This window comes from Tupaia chinensis, unplaced genomic scaffold (genome assembly GCF_000334495.1).
Source record: "Tupaia chinensis unplaced genomic scaffold, TupChi_1.0 Scaffold000315_1, whole genome shotgun sequence".
In the NCBI taxonomy this organism is placed as follows: domain Eukaryota; kingdom Metazoa; phylum Chordata; class Mammalia; order Scandentia; family Tupaiidae; genus Tupaia; species Tupaia belangeri.
In genome coordinates, this window is record NW_006159808.1 from 3,707,465 (window position 1) to 3,728,759 (window position 21,295).

At 46.5% G+C, this 21,295-nt stretch overlaps 1 protein-coding gene across 1 annotated transcript in view; it reads right to left on the reverse strand.

Annotated features, from left to right (window-relative positions):
* Positions 1-21,295, reverse strand: part of DKK2 (dickkopf Wnt signaling pathway inhibitor 2) — a gene marked incomplete at its 5' end in the record, with an annotated part of 97,025 nt that overhangs the window by 42,587 nt on the left and 33,143 nt on the right. The window lies entirely within an intron of this gene.

Consider the following 21,295-nt stretch of genomic DNA (forward strand, 5'->3'; position numbering starts at 1 on the left):
CCCTGTTCCTATCACAGGCTTGTCGGATGACTGGGCCGACAGGTGCGCTCGCAGCTCTGCCACTGCCGGGGCCAGGCCGTGAGCCAACCTGGGCACACAACCTGCCGCACCCGTTGACCTTGGGACTTGGCAAACACTGGCCTGACTGGTCACTGGGAAATCCTTGATCCAGACAGTGCACTTCCAAAATTCGGAGTCAATGCCAAATGCCCGTTTGGTTCCTTGGCCCTAAACAGGGGTACCTGATGGCCGCAATTCACAGTGGACAGTGTGTCTGAAGGAATCTTGCTATGAAATGCAGTTGACCACTCCTTTGAAGAGTGCCAGAGAGGTGACACTTCCAAAATGTTAGCACAACTATTTGGAAACAGAAAAAAGGAACTGAATAACTGCTGTTGTTACATTTCAAACTTTCAAAAACACAAACGAGGTTTTGTTTTGCTTTGCTTTGCTTACTGCAGTAAACATTTGTTTGGGTGGCCATCTCAGACCGTCCTAGCATGACTGCGGCCGCAGTGGACAAATGACATTGGGCTTTGTGTTCCCTCTGGGTAAACACGGAGGCTGAGATGTTCCACATGGAGTTGTCATCTTCATGACTTCGGGTTTGTGATTACTCTGAGAGGAACAGGACTCACATTCAGGGTAAGCCCAGACACAGCTTTCTAAGCAATTTGCGATTCCCTCTAGATAGGAGATGTCTTTGTAGTATGGATTTATCCGTCCTCAAAGAAAAGCACATCAGGCTCCTCTTCATACTTTCTGTATTATTAAAGCAAGAGTAGCCACATAATTCAATTTAATGTATTTCACAATTAATTTTTAAGCAACTTAAAGCTACACTCTGCAGGCAGAAAAGGCTGTAGTATTAACGACACCCCACGGGGCAGAACAGAAAATGCCTGCCCCCGTGACCATCAAAACTACAGACGTGCGCACTCCCACCTAGAATGTAGGCCAGACACAGACATGCTCGGCAATGCCTTCAAGTCTTCTGAAAAACGATGCCTTAAGCAAATAAAATCACTGCGTGCAGAGCACGAACGGTGCCATCGTTTCTCCTCTCTGCTGTCTTCCCTCTCTTCTAGGTGCCCTGTCATCCGTTCTTCACATTCTTCTTGACGGAAAGCAATGTTCTTGATGTTTAATAAGGAGGCCCTCCTGTGTTCCTAGATGCCTTGGCGGCTGGTCAGCAGAAGCCACGGAAGGCCCTAATCCTGGAGCTGGCACCACATCAGTCCGGAAGCAGTTTACATGTGGAGCTCTTCGGAGTAAATACCCATTAGAGGTTCCACTGGCTCGTTTGGTCACCCACATTCTGCAGTGGGTGGCCGGTTGGCATCCTCATTATTTTATTTTCCACCCCTGAAAACAATCCAGATGTAGCAACCTGACACAGCCTTCTCTTGGACTCGAAGTCCATTGGGCCAAGACATCCATTTCTTGGTGACGCTGGGTAGCCTGTTCAGACAGGAAGGGCCTCCGGCTGGTAAACAATACTTTTCATGAATATCCCTCTTTCAGTGCAGCCTGGTGAGGTGCAATCTGATTGAAAACTAACTCACCATTTTCCCGTCCCTGAAACTTGGACCACTGTGTCACCCCCTCTTCCTCTCTCTGCTCCCCCCACGTCTTACATCTGAGCAGGCCGGGTCACACACTCACTGTCGAAGTTGCTCACAGACCGCGGTATTCTCTAGACGGAGCTTTTACTATGGCGTTTGGTTAGTGCATAGGTCAAAGAAGCAGAGTCTCTAGCCGTCATCATGCTGTTTGGTTTAGCCATGAAAGCTCAAGAAAATACCCTGAGTGTCTCGACTGCCTACGAAGTGCCCGGAGGGCGGGTCTTACCCCTGCAGAAGGGGCCTTCTCGTTACTAAGCATCAGCTGGTGCGTTCTTCCTCATGGTAACTACATGCATCTGCAAAATGCCTATAGTAATAGCTACCAGGCAGTATATTTATTAATGAAAGGATTAACATCACAACATAAGAGGGGGCTTTACAAAGTTCACTGGAAAGTGGGATTAAAGAACGACTTGACTTCTTCCAAGCGAGAGAGAGACAAAAGTGGCCCGGAAGGGTCCTCACCCTGATTGCCCCCTCTCACTGGCCTAGGTCACAGGCACGCACGCGCCTAGTACATCCAGGGAAGTCCTGGGGCAGGAACCCAGGGCCTTGCCCAAGTGGACCCAGTGGCACCACCACGTGCACCACTGGCCCCTCCATGAGCTTCCCGAGTAACCCTCACACGTGAAGCGCTTAGAGCAGTAGCATGCTGCTTCTCCTAAGGACCAACGTGACAGCACCTTATTCTTGTCCTGTAAGGGATCGGTTTCTCAATGAAACGTCCCAATGTTTTTTAATTGTAGGATGTGTAAAACTCTCAGTTTCTTCTGTTAGAGAGCCACAGACGGCACAGAGAGGAGGTGTGGTATCGGAAGCGGAGGGAACGCGACTCCACTCTGCTTGCACCCTCAGCTCACGCAGTGGTCTCAGCGAGCACCCACAGGACCGCGTGCTTGGTGTGGAGCAGCAGGCTGAAGCGCAGGCCGGCAGAGCTGAATAGGAGCCAGGATCTGAAGACAGGCTTATCTCGTCCCAAAGTTCACATTTCTCACATTCCCTGAGTTCTACTGAGACTACTTAATATCATCCCTTTTCGGGGACAGGAAGAGTGAGGGGAGCGTCCTGTCACCTTGTGCAAAGACATACTGCATCACGGATTTTAACCGCCGCTACGGTTTAATAACTGGGGGAGACAGCAAGGTGTCCTCCCGTGTCATAAATGGACCCTCCGTGGAAATTACGTGCTCACAACTCACCCAGAAGGAGCCACGTCACTTGGGATGGCGGTGTTCGCTGCGGCCAGGACTGTGAGCGTGTGCACGTGTTCAGGTCAGCTCTGCTGAGTGTGCGACATACAGGCGGAGCTGCGCTGCTCCCAGACCCACTACCGACTTACACCACAGCACTCGTGCACAGCAGCCCCCGCCGCCTTCATACATCATGATCCAGGTGTGTGTGTGCTCAGCCTGACATTTAACCACACGCGGCTTTCACAAAAGGCCAGATTCTTAGGGCAATTCATAAAACCAGTCACTTCAAATAGTTCACTGCCGGCAGTCTTAAGTTACGCCTCACAAGCCTACATGTAAAATCTAGCTTGGGGACTGACTCGGTAGCCTAGTTGTTAAAGGAACTGGATCCTACATGGCTGACTGTGGTTCAAATCCCGGCTCCAGCAACTTGAACAAAACATGGTGGGCGCACTGGCATGAGTGCCCAAAATCCCAGTAGGGTGGGGAAGTGGAAGAGAAGGGATCGCTGGGTGAACACCCTCTGGGAGGGGGTTCTTTCTCCCTCTCTCTCTGTGTGTCTCTCTGTTTTTCTCTGGTGAGTACACTTACATTCTGACAGTTAAAAATTCGTACTGGTGCATGTTTTACAGTTACTGCTGTGCCGGTCTACACTACAGGAAGCTTCTCATGGCTAGGCTGCCGTAGGACCTCTGAAATCAAAGTTTTTATTTTACTAGGACAGGATTGTGTTGCTAGACATGTTTGTTTTATTTTATTATGTTTGTTTCATTCTCAGTGTGATTTAAAACTCAGTACCTTCTGAGTCACCGATAGTAATTTTAACTTAGAATATATGGCTATATAGGGGCCAACAGATGGCATAATGGTTAGATCACTGGATTCCATCGTATCTCTGTCTCTCTGTCTCTCTTTGTTTCTCCAGCAAGTGCTCGTGCCCTATAGCAAAAATCTCTCTTAAAAAAAAGAATATATGGTTGTATGCCTATGATATGTCTGTATTTACATATATTGACATGTGTACATATATATACACATACACACTTAAGTAGCTACCTATATGTTATCGAAAATTAAATTCAAGAGACCAGCGGATGGCATAATGGTTAAGGCACTGGATGCTCCCACATGGCCGACCACGGTTTGAGTCCCGGACCTGGTAGTGGCTTGCGCCTTGCTTTCTCGCTTTCTCTCTCTCTCTGTGTGTCTCTCTTTCTCTGGCCAAACTTAAAATACATAAATGAATAAATAACTGTAATTAAATAAATAATTCTTAAAAAAAAAAAAGAAAATTCAACTGTTTAGTCTCAAAGACTTTAAACGTAACATTTCTGTGAGTTATATATCATTGTTCCATCAGACGTGTTATGTTTGCCTGAATGCCAAGTGAAACCGGTGGAAGACACATCACGGGACTCTGCAGTAGCACATTCGACGTCTCATTCCAGAAGAGTAGCAAGTAATAACTGATGTGACTTTCTAACGCTGGGCGTCGCACGATGATTCGACGAGAGAGTTGCCTGCTGAGTTCTGGGTAGGCTGCAGCTCATAGAAATCACTAGGTACCAGCCGGCTTACCACAGGCTGTGCGTGGAGGCAGCACGTACTGTGACATCACTGCTGTGTTCAGCGCTCTGCCTCACACCCGGGGTCTCACTGCAGGTGCGAAGGCCCTGGGGGAAACGGAGACCCGCAAGAGCAGTCCACGCCGTCATGACGTCCACTGTCAGCATACCTAGACTAGAGCTCTACCAGCTCTTCGGAAGACCACGCGGCCCCTTGTCCTTACTGCGACACGCACAAGCGCTACTCTTGTTTCCCCACGCAAACGGGGCAAGTGACCCGAGACGGAGTCAGGGCCGTCGAGGACGCCAAGTTCTAGGCCTGCTGCCCAAGTGAAAAGAAACCGAGTGGGAAGAAGTTGCTCATCACTTTGCCCACGCAGTGTACAATGAAATACTTTGCACATCATTTCAGTGTGGACTCTGCTATTCAGTGATCGAGGTCAGCCAATAGGAGAAGATGGCTGGGCTGCGAGGGAGGCGATGTGCCCTGAGATCATGGAAGGGGCGGTATAAATGGGAGGGAAAACAACATTATTATCGCATGCTGACACAGGTGAATGAGTTTTTCCAGCCTGTAATTGGGCAAATAAAAATGTTCTTATAAAATATTACATCTTATGTATTCTTCCGGCTAAGATCTTAAAAAGCAGCTGCGTGAATGAAAACATTCTCTCATCTCCGTAAAGCCAGTGTGGGGTCGAAGGTCACACAGGCATCGCTCACCGCGGGCCATTCCGCAAACCCTTCCCCTGTGCGTGACCCTCCGCCTCTGCGCGCTCCCCTGACGCCGCCCAGGACGCTTGCCACGCTCACATAGAGAGAGGACAGTTTCCTCCCACGGGGCCACTTGGCTATCTTTACGCATCGGCCGTGGTTGACAGTGAAGTGACTGCATCTCCGTGTGTTTACGTACGATCTCGTCTCTCCGCCCAGACTGTAACTGTTTGGAGCTCGTGAACGAGGCCTTGGGGGGATCAGCGACGCCGATGTTCAGTGCTGGTGCGAACGTGGGTCCATCGAGGCCCTCCGCGCAGTGGGCACATCAGAATCCACTCCTTTTTCTCCTTTTTTTGGAGAGGTTTTTGCTATAGGGTGCGCGCTCAACAGACAGAGAGAGACATAGAGACAGAAAGCGAGAAGTCACCCCCCCCCCCAGGGAGGGGGGACGGCCACGCCGCAGTCCCTTCTCCTCCATTCTCCTCTCGGGATCTTGGGCACACACGCACACGCGCCTGGCGTGAGTTTTTAGCCACCGGGTCCGGGACGCGAACCGCGTCGATTACGTGGGAGTCCAGTGACATAGCCATTACGCTAACTGCTGGTTCCCGAATCACGCTCCTTTTTAAAGCTGAATAATGCTCTATGGCGCGTCTATACCAGTTTTCGTTTGTCCACCCACCCGCCGAGGGACACGAAGTCGTCTCCACCTGTGGCCAGTGAGATCGTTTCCGGGCGCACTGGTGTTCAGCTCTCGTCGCAGCTTTGTTCTGTTGCCAAAAACGGGCCACAGACCCTTCGACAGGTAAATGGCTGAGCAAACCAGCACGGCTGCCTATCACTAAGAGGGCGGCAGGGCGGTGCCAGCCACGCCAGAACCTGCCCAACGCTGTCCCCTCCCCGCCTCGCTCCGCACACCGCCGCCTCGCGGTAGCCAGAGGCACTGCACCGCGAGCGCGGCTTCCCGGGGAGAGGGCAGCGGCGCCGCGCGGGGCCCTTAGAACAGGCGCAATTTCTCACGTCCTTCTATTCCCTGTATTTACAGACTCCCTGAAGTTTAGGGAGCTACTCTATCTTGACCACATGGCTGGCGTCAGCGCTGGAGTCTCGGCCAGACAGGCGGCCTGCGCGGTTCCGTCTGGTCCCCCAGACCGTCGGCCTTTTACCGAGGGTGGCGGAGTAACGCGGAGTCTTCCTTCCACTGCGGGAGCCTTGCTTTGGCCGGACTGGTTGCTCAGCCTTGATGGAGACCGGTCAGCTGTGAAGTGAGAGCAGAAGCTCCACAAATCTGAATGTAGCTGGCTCCTTTGAGGGTGCTGGCGTGGTCCTGCAGCCCGCGGGCAATTCCAGGCGCTCAGCAGGCGTCCCCCTCAGCGCTCCTGCAAAGTCCAGCTTCAATGCCAACGGGCACTCGGAGTGGGACGGCTGCTCGTCGCAGAGTACGCGGAGCTGGTGGTTCAGGCAAGGGTTCTAGATTCCCTGCACGTAACTGGAGTCACTTACTTACACACACTCCATCTTCATCAGCGAGCTCATATTCAGAAGGGTCTACACCTTAAAATCCAGAGCAGCGGGCATGTTGTAAATACTGAGAGCTCGGGCTCCTAAACCATAGCTAAGGATCAGAGCCCTGGATTTATTCTCGCTGTCCTCTCTGTAGGGGGATTTCTATCACAGAGCTTTACCTCTCCCCCTATTGTTCCCAAACCGTTATGCATAAAATGTCAACAAGAATATATTTCATTCATACTCTAAAATTAAAACCTTTATCCCACAATTAGCCGTAATCATGACCACATACGACTATGATTTACCGTAACTAAAATAGATGGCGTGGGATTTATTGTTGGCTCATGTTTGAAATAGGAAAGGCAGATTTTTGAATTAAATAATTGCATGCTAACTATTTGGGACATAATTACTACTTATTTTGCTTTCTATATGCCTTCACCTAGTTAGATAGCAAATTGTCAAAATGTCCCATTAAACTTTTGAATAAAATTCAAACGATTGCTACGAGTATATATAAATATATAAATATGCCATGTATATTCGTGTGTGTGTGCATAAAATATGGTCTTTGAAAACATGGTCCTAAATAGTTGAGAAGAATAAACTGGGTTATAAGTCTTCCCTAATGATTTTTAAAAATCTTTTTGCCAGAAGGCACATGCACTTGCTGGAGAAGGAGAGAGCCAGAGACAGAGAGAGAAAGGGAGAAAGTGCCCCTCCCTGGGGGACGGCCATGCCCCAACCCCTTCTCTTCCTTCTCTCCTTCCTTTCGGGATTTCGGGCATGCATACGTGCCCGGTATGCTTCTCAAATTGCAGGATGCAGGACTCGAACTGGGCAATTGACCATGTGGGATCCAACGAGAAGCTGGCAAAGATGGCGATTTTAAGGGATTTTTATTGATGCGCTGTGTATACACTGTTGCGTGCCTGCCAGTGTCAACTGCCCCTTTTGAAAGAACCTCATGGCTGTAAGCCAAGAGCCATGCGGCACTTTGGTATCTCTCGCTTATCCAACACCCACATCCCCTTCACTGGTAACATCACGCTGGTGTTCTACCTGAGACCTCGGTCTCCAGAGCTGCAGTTTGATGGCACTGTCAGTTACGGTACTCTCCCTCCTCCTGTCCCCCCCTGGCCAAGGAAAGGGGTGCAGGACCTCACCTAGCCACTCCGACTCTTTCTGGGGAGCTGACATCTTGAGTAGAGAGGCATGAGAATGCAACTGGATCCGTTCCTTAGTCCTGGTTACGGGGCCCTAATAATGCATGTAAGTTCTTGTTCTCCAGAACCCTGGAGCTACGAGGGCTCGTGCCCTTCTGAGCCCTAGCTTAGTCTTTCGCTTGATTCCTTCAGCTACCTCATATCCTTGCAATAAATTTCTTTTTAGAAACTATTAGTTGCTTAACAGCTGGTTTCTGTTGCTTGCATCTGAAAACCCAACTGACGCTATGGAACTCTCTTTTTGCAAATGAGGAAACTGGTATAGCAAGGTGGAGGGGCCAGCCCACTTAGCCAGCTGAGCAGAGTCAAGCTTGGTCCTAGGATCTTCTAAACCCTCAGTAGCTGCGATGGTCTGAGTGTCCTCACCAACATTCACACTGTGCCTTGACACCCGCTGGGGCAGTTTTGGGGGTAGGGTGAGGCCTAGCGGGAGCAACTTGGGACACGGAGGTGGACCCCCTGCACAGATGCACGCTCCCGGGACAGAGCAGTTCTCACGGATTGCATGGATGGCCTCCCACAGATTTCTCTTTGTTCGGGCCCACTTCACTTCCTACTTCTCTGGGCCATGTTAGGACATGCCACCAAAGGCCAGCCAGGTTCTGGCTCCACACTTCGGACTTTCCAGCCACCAGAAACATGAGCCCAAAGACCTCTGTTCTTTATAACTCACCCAGTCTCAGGTCTTCTGTTCTAGCAACACAGACTTAAGGCATCTTTCTAGTTTCAGAAGTCCAGTGCAGGGAGTTGGTCACGCAGTAACAATAGCTCAGATGGAAAATGTAAAACAGATATAAGAGGAAACCCCCAGCTTCGTTACATTAATCCGACAGCCAGTATTTATCATGCACCCGAAGGACTCCTTGGACAAAATAAGGAGCACAAAACCATGACCAATTTTGCAGTGATCCCGGAAGTTCCCCCTACTTTCCTTTTAGTGTTTAATGTCACACAGCTGTGTGCAATTCCAGAATTAGCGTGGGTTCAAGTACAGGCCCTACATGCATTCATAAAAATATTTTTATTTCACACCCATTTAGCAAGGGAGGACACATGAAGTCCAGCGCGACAAGTGCTAACATGTGTGTAAACAGCTTTGACAGCTCCCCGAAGAGCCGCACTGCAATTCGAAGACGTATGGGAGAGGATCAACGATGTCTAGGATGAAAATAAGAACGGGGGCAGCACCATGAAGTCCTCAAGCCCGAGGTCATAGGCCTTCATCCCATTTGTGATGTGGGCAGTTTACATATTTGAGCCTTTGTTAACATCTCGTCCCAGCATCCAAAACAGAAAGCAAGAATGTCTAATGGTCCATGTCGCCTGGGATTAAGGGCCGAGGGCGGGCCGGGTTAAGACTATGGTGAGGGTTAAGGCTGAATGCATGACGCCCTGAACTGGTGGACTAATTGCAACAAACCTCTGGCTCTTCCTTTCTGCAAGTGACCGGAGAAGCCAGCCCTGGGAGCCGTCTCCCATGGAAGCGTTAGGAGCGCTGGTCTTTGCTAGGTCTATTTCAAAGTAGTGACCCCTGAGAACAGGAGGAAGGGGAATGTGGAGTGAGACAGCTTGGGAGAGAGAAGGGATGCTGAAGACCACCCACATTGCCAGAGAAGTGTTGGAATCAATATCGAGTAAAACCAGCAACTCTGTCTCGTATGTCTTGTTTAAAATGCCTTAGAGTAGGGACTAGGGCATGTTAGAAAGACCCTGGGCTATAAAGTCAAGCAGACACAGTCTAGGTTTTGACTTCTTCGTTTATCAGCAAGTACTTTCTCTGTGCCTCAACCTCTCGGTTGGTAAAAAGAAGGGATCTCAAAACATTCCCATTTCTCAGGATTTAGGGGAGGGTTCACTTGGATAATCTATCCAAAAACTACCTGATATAGAACATATTCTTAACAATATCAATACTTCTTTCCACTCAGGAAATATTTTTGAGAATTCGTACACTAGAACACACTGTAAAAAAATCCATCAAATGTTTAGAAAACACCATTAGAAGCCAAGTATTGTTTAGTTAATAGTGACCACTGAATGTACTGCTCTATAGAAGTCTATTTCTTTCCTCTTCAAAAAATGGAGTGGTGGGACCACTTGGCATAATGGCTATGTTGCTGGACTCCAATGTAGTCGACTGTGGTTCGATTCCTGGACCCAGTGGCTTAAACTCACGCCGGGCACGTGTGTGCATGCCCAAGATCCTGAGAGGAGAATGGAGGAGAAGGGATTGCAATGTGGCCATCACCCCTGGGGGGTGATTTCTCACTTTCTGTCTCTCTGTCTCTTTCTGTCTTTCTGGTGAGCACATGCACCCTATAGAAAAAACCTCTCCAAAATAAATAAATAAATGAAATTAAAATGGAGTAGTAATTAAGTTCATAGGGGGAAGAAAATGAATGAGTTGCAGTAGGTAGTTTTGTTTTGTTTTGTTTTTCGTTGTATCAGCTAAAGTCCCAGAAGGAAACTGACTCTAGCTGAGTATTTGAAGTAGTTCAGACAGGGCCTGGAGCAGGACTATCTGACAGTAGAGCCACTGTAATTTTAACTGGTTAAAATTAAAATAATTAGAAGAGGGAGCCAGCAGGTGGTGTGGTGGTTGAGGTGCTGGATCCCACATGGCCAACTGTGTCTTTCATGTCCTGGACTCAGTGGCTTGAAATCCTGGACTCAGGGGCTTGAAAAACATGCTGGGCGCATGTGTGTGCATGCCCAAAATCCCAAGAGGAGAATGGAGAAGAAGGTATTAATTACCATGTTTCCATCTCCCCCAGGGATGAGTTCTCACTTTCCCTCACTCTGTCGCTCTCTGGTGAGTACACAAGTCCTATGGCAAAAACACCCAAAAATTAAAAATGAAAAATTGCACCTATTTCTTCTTCTTCTTTTTTTTTTTATTGCCCAGGAAGGATGGCCGTGCCACAATCTCTTCTCCATTCTCTCAGGACTTTGAGCACTCATGCACAAGTGCCCAGCATGATTTTCAAACTGCCTGGTTCAGGACTGGAACCCCCGTCAGCTACGTGGGAATCCAGCACCTTCACCACCACACAACCAGCTCCTTTGTGATTAATCTTAATAATATATTTAGTTTAGCCCAACATATCAAAATATTATTTTAACAGAAGTGGATATTTTAAAAGTATTATTAAAATGTTTTCTATTTTTTCATATTAAGTCTTTGACATCTGGTGGATATTATATTTTACATTACATTCAACCTCTGTTCAAATAATAAATCTTCAAGTAACATGTCATCCTATATACTGTTTTTGTTTTAAGATTTGAATTTAAGTTAATTAACGTTAATAAAATAAAATACCGAATTCAGCTCCTCACTCACAGCAGTGTGAGAGTCGCGCCTAGTGTGGACGGCATATGTAGCTCGTGGCTGCCCTGCGGGAGGGTGCTGCGGGGGCATAGTCTGGGACAGCCCGGCGGTGAGCATTCCCTCCTCTAAGCTGGAATGAGCGGGTAGCAGCAGGCCCCAGAACCCGGGTGCTAGCTGTGTGGAGAGCGCCCTCCACACTCCCTGAGGGAGACCTCTACCTCTAGACTGGAGGCCTGAAAGCTCGCTCCCCTCCTGGCTTGCTTGAGTCTGGCTCCGAATATGAAAACCCTCATTGGCACCATTCGCTCATTCATGGTGTAAACTCCCCCGCACGCTGATTAGAAGCTAAGAGCAGGATGATGCTGAAGGGCCTGGGGGGAGGGATGCAGAGTCAGCTCTTCCAAACACCACTGCCTGGCCTGCTGCCATTCAGGCTCCTCCTCTGACCTCCTGTCAGCCGGACCCCACGGATGACCAGGGCCAAGGGGGGCCCTGATGCGTTCCCTCCAGGTCGGCCTTCCGGGGCAGGAACAGTATCACTTCCCTCTTGATATTAAGCTCTAAAAGTGATCCACACCTCCAGAAAGGCGATCAGTCTGAACGGAATTGCACTTCCCCTGGGCTCTGAGCTAAGCAGCAGGCTAGGAAGACACGCTTTCTCACGAGTAAACCTACGAGATGGGCTCTGCTTGAACAGACCACAGCTGCGTGCACGGCGCTACTCTGCCCTCAGTCCTGCAGCCAGCACGCGGCCGGGGGACAGAGTGCACTGAGACACAGCAGGAAGGCCAAGATTTGGGTTCCTTAGGGCCAGTCTGTGCTTAGTGACACCTTTTCCCACATGTGTTTCTGCATCGGCCCACAATGATCGACACATGGAGCGTAGGCCTGCTCACCTGAGCCCAGAAACCGCAGTGTGGTCTCCAGAGCTGCTGGAGCCACCCTTCACACCTCCGGCCGCCTCCCCGCCTCCTGGACCCGGAAGCTTTGCTTCTATAGTCAGGCTATTCCTGAAGGCCTGGAGCAGCAGTCCTCAATGTGTGCCCCGGGAGATGTTACCATGGTGAGTGAAGAGAAGAGGTATAAAAATAAAATCTGGTGAGAGACCAGCAGATGGCATAATGGTTATGTCGCTGGATTCCCACATGGCTGACTACAGTTTGAGTCCTGGACCCAGCAGTTTAAAACTCACGCCAGCTATGTGTGCACATATGCATGCCCCAAATTCCCAGAGGAGAATGGAGGAGAAGGGATTGCAATGTGGCCAACCCCCAAGGGGGTGATTTTTCACTTTCTGTCTCTCTGTCTCTGTCTGTCTCTCTGGTGAGTACATGAGCCCTATGGCAAAAATCTCTCTCTCAAAAATAAATAAATAAATAAATAAGTATTCTGGTAGAACAAAGCTGAATGTCTTTCCTACAGAAGTTCTCAGAGGCTTTACTAAGCTAAAGTAGACATACACCATTAAGAAGATGGTACGGTAGGTGGCATTTGACACACGCACTTGCATGGAGAGCTCTCCTCTGGCTCCAACCTGCCCCCAGAACATTAGCACTTGCCCCTTACCGTTGGGGAGATTAAATGAGTACTGCGGACAAAGCACTTAAAACCATGCCAGGAAGATGAACGGCCTTAGGTTTGTTGGTATTGTTTTTGTCATGAAGATGTCTAACTGGGGCCTCACTCATCCCTGTATCCTCTGATGAGAGAACAGCACAGGTCGACCTGAATAAGGATTTTTTTTTTTTTTGAGAGGTTTTCGCTATAGGGCACGTGCGCTCACCAGAAAGACAGAGACAGAGAGACAGAAAGCAAAAAATCACCCCCCAGGGGAGATGGCCATGCCACAATCCCTTCTCCTCCATTCTCCTCTTGGGATCTTGGGCACGCACACACTCGCGCCCGGCGTGAGTTTAAGCCACCAGGTCCGGGACTCGTACCGCAGTCAAATAAGGATGTTTTTAAGGAGAGGAGAGGATCCCACACGGACGTCCTGCAGAGCTGTGCAGTGTGGCCCTCTCAGTGGGGCTGGGGACACTCTCATCAGAAACCAGCACGAATGCAGAGAAGAGCATTCCTTTCCACTCTCCGCAAACCCCAGGGCCCAGGTTTCTGCCAGGCTTCAACCAAGTGACGAGAGAATGAGTCAGTAGAGGCAGGTCCTCCTTTCCTGTTTTGTAATTCCACAACACAACTTTCTCTTAATCCACTTAAATCTTGGATTTCTTTGTTTGTTTTGTTTTGTTTTAAAATTGGTGATCACTTACCCTTGGCAAGTTGTTTAAAGGAGCTATGTTATGAATTTGTAAAATTCCAGTAATTACGGTTCTCTCTCTGGGTTATCATTGGGAATTCAAGAGGTGGTGGACATGAAGGACTTCACTTCATGCCTGCTCTGTGGCAAAATGCCCCGTGAATGGAGGTTTTCAACTCTCCCAGGGAGAGACTCATTTCTCATGTTTATTTAAATTGGGAAAAAGTGTTGACTTAACTCACGTGGTCATGCCAGAGTGTCTAGCCACAGGGATGAGTTTGGTTTGCACCTAATAAATACTTGGTACATTTGCTGGCCGCCTGGATTATTGACGGGTTAGACCAGCGAGGTCTGCGGTGACTGAGCCCACAGCCACTGGAGAGAGGGGCACACACGTCCTCGGTGGCTGCTGCTCTGGCCCCCAGCACGGGCAGGAAAGATCTCACGGGATGCAAAAGGAATTTCCCAAGTGACTCTGATTACTCTTTCATTTTTTTAAAACCTTTAAACAATTTCTGATAAATTCATGAAGGCTTAGTTCTTAGCTAAAAAGAAAAGCCTTTGCAGGCGTACCGTGATTGTGAACGTTGCAAATGATGCTGAAGTGCTTCAAATCCAGGGGCCGGCCGCTGTGGCAAAATGCATCTAATTTTAGCTGTTTCATGCAACACCGTAAATGTTATCTGTCCTGCTCTGGTGGGGAGAAAACCGGCAGGACTTGTGAGATGGGGATTCATGTGAGTTCATGGAAATGCAGAGGCTGAGCAACAAAGGAACTGCCCCAGCCAGAGTCCAAACAAAGATACTAACGGGCAAGCTGCAGCATAATGAAGCCATGTCTTATAACCGTGGAGGGCGAATCCTGCAAGAGCACGCTGTGGTCTGTAAACCGCGGCGTTGGGCTACCTCTCCACACTGAGACACAGATCACCTTTCCTCTCAGCAAGGAAGGCCATGTAGCTTGATCTCTGTGGCCACCAGCCTGTCCAAGGAGGTTCACACCCTCCTGTAGACAACGCCAGGCTCGGGTTACACGCAGGACCACCACGCTGCTAGCTGTTTCTAAGGAGCCAAGTGCCCACAACGCATGCACCTAATATTTTGCATACATTCACTTGAGATCTTTTTTTCGGGTCCACTTGTGTGATTTTGGTCTAGGATTTAGACCTATGCACCCTCTCTCTTATGGAAAAAGTCTTTTAAAACAAACTCATACACACACACAGACACACAGACACAAATTAGCCTCAGGGCAAGTTCATAATTAAAGTTTATCATAATTCTGAATTAATAATGTAGAGGGATAGGATCGGGTGGAAGTTCACTGCTGCCATGCGATACCTTGCAAGGCTAACACGGAAAGGTTCCAGGTTCATGTCCAGAGACCTCCCTAAGCATGCCAGGCACACAAGTGCCCGTGACCCAGGGCTGGCCGAGGCTGGGAGTGGATCTCAGCATCAGGACTGTGGGGGTTCATCTCTGCCCTTTTCTTTCTCTCTTGCTCATGAAGGAAATAATTTTTAAAAATAATTCAAAATGTTAGTTATACTGAGTGAATCAGCTACTGAAGAAGAAAATAAGGAAGGAGTAGAGGCAGGTTCTCCTTTTCTGTTTTAGAACTCAGTAGCATGACTTTCTTTGCATAAACAAGAGGACAGAGCCAGGGAAGAATAAGACCTTGCTAAGGACTCACAGCCATCACTGGACCCATCACTGGACCCTTCTCACAGCCAGCTGGACCCAGGTACTCTCCTTCAAAGTATTGGTTTCTCCAGGTGCCTTGAACATCAGGGCACCCAACACAGGGAACTCTGCAGGCTTTGGGGCGGTGCACAGAACCATGCGGCCAACCCTCCCAACTGTTCTAAGGAAGGATGAGACTCATTCTCATTTCCTCAAGCATTTTTCTAGAAAAATAAGTTGTTCTTCAACCACAGAAAATGTCTCAAGATTAGCACATTATTTTCTAAGATATTTCACTGAGGGCAAGAAGGTGGCATGGTGGTTAAAGTCCTGGATCTCACACGGCCCATTGCGCCTTTCCAATCCTGGCCCCCATGGCTTGAAAATCACGCTGTGTCCATATGCATGCATGCCCCAAATCCCAAGAGAACGGAGGAGAGAAGCTTGTGGCAAGGCCATCATCCTGGGGGTGATTTCTCACTTTTTATCTATCTCTGTCTCTCTGGAGAGCACACGTGCCATGTGGCAAAAACCTGAAAAGAAAAATACGATTTTATGGGTTATAGGTTATACTATTAAAAGTATTCATTATATACAATGCTAGACAACAAAAATATTAACTCCCTATAATAGAATTAGTTTCTTTTTTGTGTGTTTCTGGAATTTAATAATATTAAATATTAAGATAAATAATATTTCTACAGTCATTTTCTAGGGTAATTTCTTTGAGAATTAATGGTCCAGGAATTCAAACATGTGACATTTTCGTTAATCCTTTTATTTCACTTCACTCTACCTGTAAACATTATTGGAACTTTGTTGACTAGAGAAAGTTCTTTTTACTATTTAAACTACTTTATGTATGAGTTTATAAATTAAAACTAAAACTGAATTTCAGAAATTTGATCATTTATTTTGTTGTCATTATTTTTTTCTTTACATTTGCAGATTGAATAGAAGTCTCAATGGCTGTTCTGTTGTCGTGAAATAAGAATTTTTACAAATAAATTCAATAATATCTTTGTACATAATCTTACATAATGTAAGAGGGGAAGCAAATCATTCTCATGCCGTGAGGCCATTGAGGAACCTTTTTCCATAAGGAGTCCAAGAGAAATTTTACTTCCATATTTTCACTTCATGAGCATGTGAATTTCTGTCTCAAACCCTTAATTCCGTGATACGGAGAGATCTTTTCTTTTTTTTATTTTGCGAGGGCATGTACGCTCGCCATTGAGAGGAGAGAAGCCAGAGAGAGAGCGCCCTCTCCTGGGACATGACCACACCTAATGGGTGTTCCTCCATTTCCACATCCTGTGTGGACTTCGGGCATGTGCACATGCACGCACACCCAGTGTGTGCTTTCACACCACTGGGGCCTAGATTTGAACCATGAAGTCGGCCATGTGGGATCTGGCTCCCTTAACCAGTAGACCCTAAGGTTGGCCTGATATTGAGAGATCTTAAAGGATGGGGATACCACCCTGAAGAATTAAAAAACAAAACAGAATAAAAAGTTTACTTCAGAAGTTTTTCATTTTTAATGAAAATCAAAGAGAACATGAACTGTATTGGATGCATATTTGTCATTCTAGATCGTCAGAACTGCAGAATCTCTTAAATGATAGAGTTGAGATATTCACACCTGCAATGATTATAGATCAGATTTTAAAGATAATATACAACTCAATTTTTAGAAAACGTGGACTATGCAACTTAAAGGAGAGAAAAATGCCAGCTTAGAGATTTCTTGTTTCTAATATTCTATTTCCAGGAAAGGTAACTGAACTCCTCTCAAAGACAGCAGGTTGTCAGGTTTCTAGATGCTACCAAGGAAGGTTTTTATTTTTTTATTTTTATTTTTGAAGAGGTTTTCGATATAGGGCGCGTGCGCTCGCTAGGCAGACAGAGAGAGACATAGAGACAGAACGCGAGAAATCACTCCTCAGGGGGGACAGTCACACAGCAATCCCTTCTCCTCCCTTCTCCTCTCGGGATCTTGGGCACACATGCACACGCGCCCGGCGTGAGTTTTAAGCCACTGGGTCCGGGACACGAACCGTGGTCTACTACGTGGGAGTCCAGTGACAGCCATTACTCTAACTGCTGGTTCCCCCAAGGAATGTTTTGAAATGAAGTTTTTTTCAAGTCCAGAACTCTAAGGTAAACTCCGAAATCCTGTGATTGTGAAGCAGACCCGCCCTGAAGGCCACAACTACAAACACGCCCGGACAATCCAAGAAAGGTGACATCTGGGGACTGACCTCACTCACAAGATGACAAAGTCACAGAATGGAGGCAGGTTTTCACAGTTCCCCGGTGAGTGCGTTGCTAGTTTCAAACCCGGCGAGGTCAAAGGAAAGCAACTGCCCAAGGCCGACACTCCCAGAAGGCAGTCACGCCCGGGACGTAGCCAGTGGGTCTTCCCTGCTTCTCTGAAAGAAGCCCATGAGGCCCAGGTTAGCCTTTGTAAGGCAAGCTTAACTCTGAAAACCTAATTTTAATTTGGCAAAAGATAAATTCCAAACTGTATGAAAATTAAATCACTGAGATAAAAGGAAACACGGGCAGTTTCACCAAATGTCATGTATGAAATACTCTACAAACTGGCATTGGTCATCTCTAGGACACTTAGAATTCTATGACTCAAAATAGCCCATTTATGTTTTTTTTTTTTTTTATTTATTTTTTTTTGGAGAGATTTTCACTGTAGGGTGCGTGCGCTCGCCAGACAGACAGAGAGAGACATAGAGACAGAAAGCAAGAAATCACCCCCCAGGGGGGATGGTCACGCTGCAATCCCTTCTCCTCCATTCTCCTCTCGGGATCTTGGGCACGCACGCACACGCGCCCGGCGTGAGTTTTAAGCCACCGGGTCCGGGACACGAACCGCGGTCGACTACGTGGGAGTCCAGCGACATAGCCACTACGCTAACTGCTGGTTCCCAGCCCATTTATGTTTAATAAGATAGCTTATGTTTGGAAATGTTTACCACATGCAAAACTCAGATTTGAATTTCTGTAATCCCCACTCATTGGACCCAGTTCTTCCTCTAGCTAGGATGAATAACAATTCCATCACACTTGGGGCCAGCAAGTGGCATGGTGGTTAAGGACACTGGACTCCCACATGGGCGACCACAGTTCGAATCCCTGACCTGGTGGCTTGCTTTCTTTCTCTCTTTCTCTCTTTCTCTCTCTCTCTCTCACTCTGTCTCTCTGGTCAATTTAAATAAACAAACAAACAAATAAATAAATAAAGTTAAATAAAAAATAATTTTTAAAAAAACAAAGCAATTCCATCATACAGAGGAGGCAGCCTGGAAATTTTTCTCTAGCCTGGTCTGTAGTAGGCTCTCAATAAATGAATAAATTCACTTATTAAGTGAATAAGTGAATTAATGAATGAGTAATTGTTCCAGGTCAACCCTTAAAATGTTGCTAGACATTCTTTTCTAGTTAATATGTTTTAATTTTTTTGTTTATCCCATGAAATGATTTTCAGACATTTTACTAGCCAGCGCTGTGTGGATTTGTGGAATATATTGAGCATACATAAGCATATAATGCCAATTCAATATTCAAATGGAAACAATTTCTCCCAAATTCTAGGAGATCAAGAGTTTTCACAAGATTATCTGGGACCGAGTAGCTATCCAGGCTCCAAGAATACAGTTCTCAAGAGCCTTGAAGTTCAATTCTTCTTTTACCATGCCAATGACAAACATCCTTGCAATTTCATCTAAATAAAGTTAACAGGAGACAAGAACATATTAGGTCCACAAACCAAAACTTCCACGATAAAGTTCCCAGTGGTGGAGTTATTTCCTTCTAAGCAATCGCCAAGGTTTCTGGTGTATTGAAATACATATTCCAGTCTGCAGTTCTGCGTGTTGATGTAATCAGTTCCTCAGAAACTTTTTAACAGGCTTCTACTTGCGCTTCTCATTTTAAAGTTTCTTCTTTTTCTCTTTTATAGTCTACCAAATTACAGCCGGCTACATGTACCTATTAGTGAGGATGGCTCCGTTAGAGTGGAATCCTACCCGACTGTTGTTTTCTGCTGCAGAAAACAATGCGGAGCATGTGGCGATGCTGAACTGCAGGCTCCTGTCTCTAGAACTGGTTTTAACACCATCAGAACTATTCAAGCAAGGATGATCCCCAGCTCTTTCAGCGCAGAAAACACCCTTTGAGTGGACATTTAAGCAGGTGAGGCAGGAGCGGCTCAAGCACGGGCATGGGGAGCTTGAGACAGTTGCGCAGAGACTTTGTCTTTCCTTCTCTGGTGTCATAACACCCTGTTTTCCTACAAAGTCAGTGAATCATATTTTTCTAATCTATGTTGAATTTCCTAGGCTTGTCTAGTTCATTTTAATTTGATCTCAAAATGTGGTAGCCAGTGATTTGCCCCCAAAACAAGTTCTTTGGTTTAAATTTCTTCCAGAAGAAGAGTACCTCAAGTGTGTCCATATTTCTCGGTGGGATTGTAATTGCTTTGGTTAATCCCGGCCATAATGGTGTATTTGTGAACCTTCCCTTACCCCACTGAGGACAGCTAACTAGTCTGTTCCTTCCCAAAGTAACCTCTGAAACAGACAGTTTAAAGATGATTTCTTAAATTATAATACTTGTAAATGAAAGTCACCCACCGACTATCATGTAAAGGAAACAGTTCTAGAAAGTATTAGTAATACTCCCCCCAAATGCATGTTCAGTACATTTGTTGCCAGATCTTCTTAAGACGATCCATATTACAATAGCCACAGCAATTCGGAAAAACTGTCTCATTCTCGTTCAGAAAGAGAAGTCATTTTGGGGCTAATCACAGAAACCATAAAATAGCACTTCCCATGAGCACCATATCAGAAAGCTTACATCTAAGACAGTAAAACCCCAAGTCTTTTCAAGTTACCTTATGCATTGGTCGTGTTGTGACCAGGTCATTTTACAGTTGATGAAAATGGACTCCTGTATACTATGTGAAATGTTTTCAAAGGCACAACGAAGACCAAGATGGGAGGTGCAGACTTACTAAAATATACGAAGCGTAAGTCTTCACAGTCATCATTTTAAGTTTTTGTTTGTTTGTTTGTTTTTAATGGGGTTGGGTGAGTGAAGGAATTGGCTCTAGGAAAAGCATACAAACTTTGGAATTAGAAAGAATAGGAAGAATACCCTGATCCAACAGCTTCGTTCTCATGGTCGCAGGCAGGCAGGTCCCTAACTTCCCTGACAGTCATCCTATGCCTGTTCTCTAGGGGCACTATGAGAACACAACCAAGCAGTAAGCCACCTGGCAGAAGGCCTGGGTGGTTGTGTGCTCCAGGGTCTGAAGGATGCATTGGTATGGACCTCACTTTATAAGAAAATCTTTTTACAAAACATATATATATACAGGGCGCAGCTGGTGGTGTAGTGGATCCCACATGGCCAAAGCATGGTTCAAGTCCTAGACCCAGTGACTTGAAAAACACACTAGTCATGTGTGCATGCATGCTCAGAATCTAGAGAAGGAATTGCAGTGTGGCCAACCTCCTGGTGGTGGTGAGGGGGGATGATTGCATGCTCTCTCTCTCTCTCTCTCTCTCTATTTTCTCTCTTTTCTTTGGTGAGTACACACACCTTCTGACAAAACAACAAAAAAATACATACACACATGCATCTGTGTATTTGTGTATGTGTATACATATGTATTTATTTTTAAAGTTAACTTATATTCTAGTTCAATTTTTCTTTCATAGAAAGGATATAACCACATAACAAACCAAATAGTCAATTAAAAAAAAACTATGTCAACTCTTGTATCTTTCCCTCTTCTTAACACTTGTTCTATGGATGTATACGTAATGTCAATTTTACGTATAAACTGTCATCTTTCAAGTCTTTAATGATGGTAGAAAGAACTGTGCCTTTGAAAGGAAGGGTGCTGCTTTAAAATCTTATCACTAGGAAAATGAGTAAATGTGACCATGAAATACGTAATGTGAAAAGGAATACGGAGAGGTGAGAAGGTCAGACATAGCTGGAGGAGAGGAAAGTAGGCAAAGGAGTGATAAAATAGAAATGGAAACACCAACAGGCCAAAACATTTCGAACAATGCATAGTTTCATGAATAATCAAAGATTAAAAAACCTAAAACTGTTTATTAGACTTAAGATTTGCTATAATCTAATCAAGTCTTCCTGCTG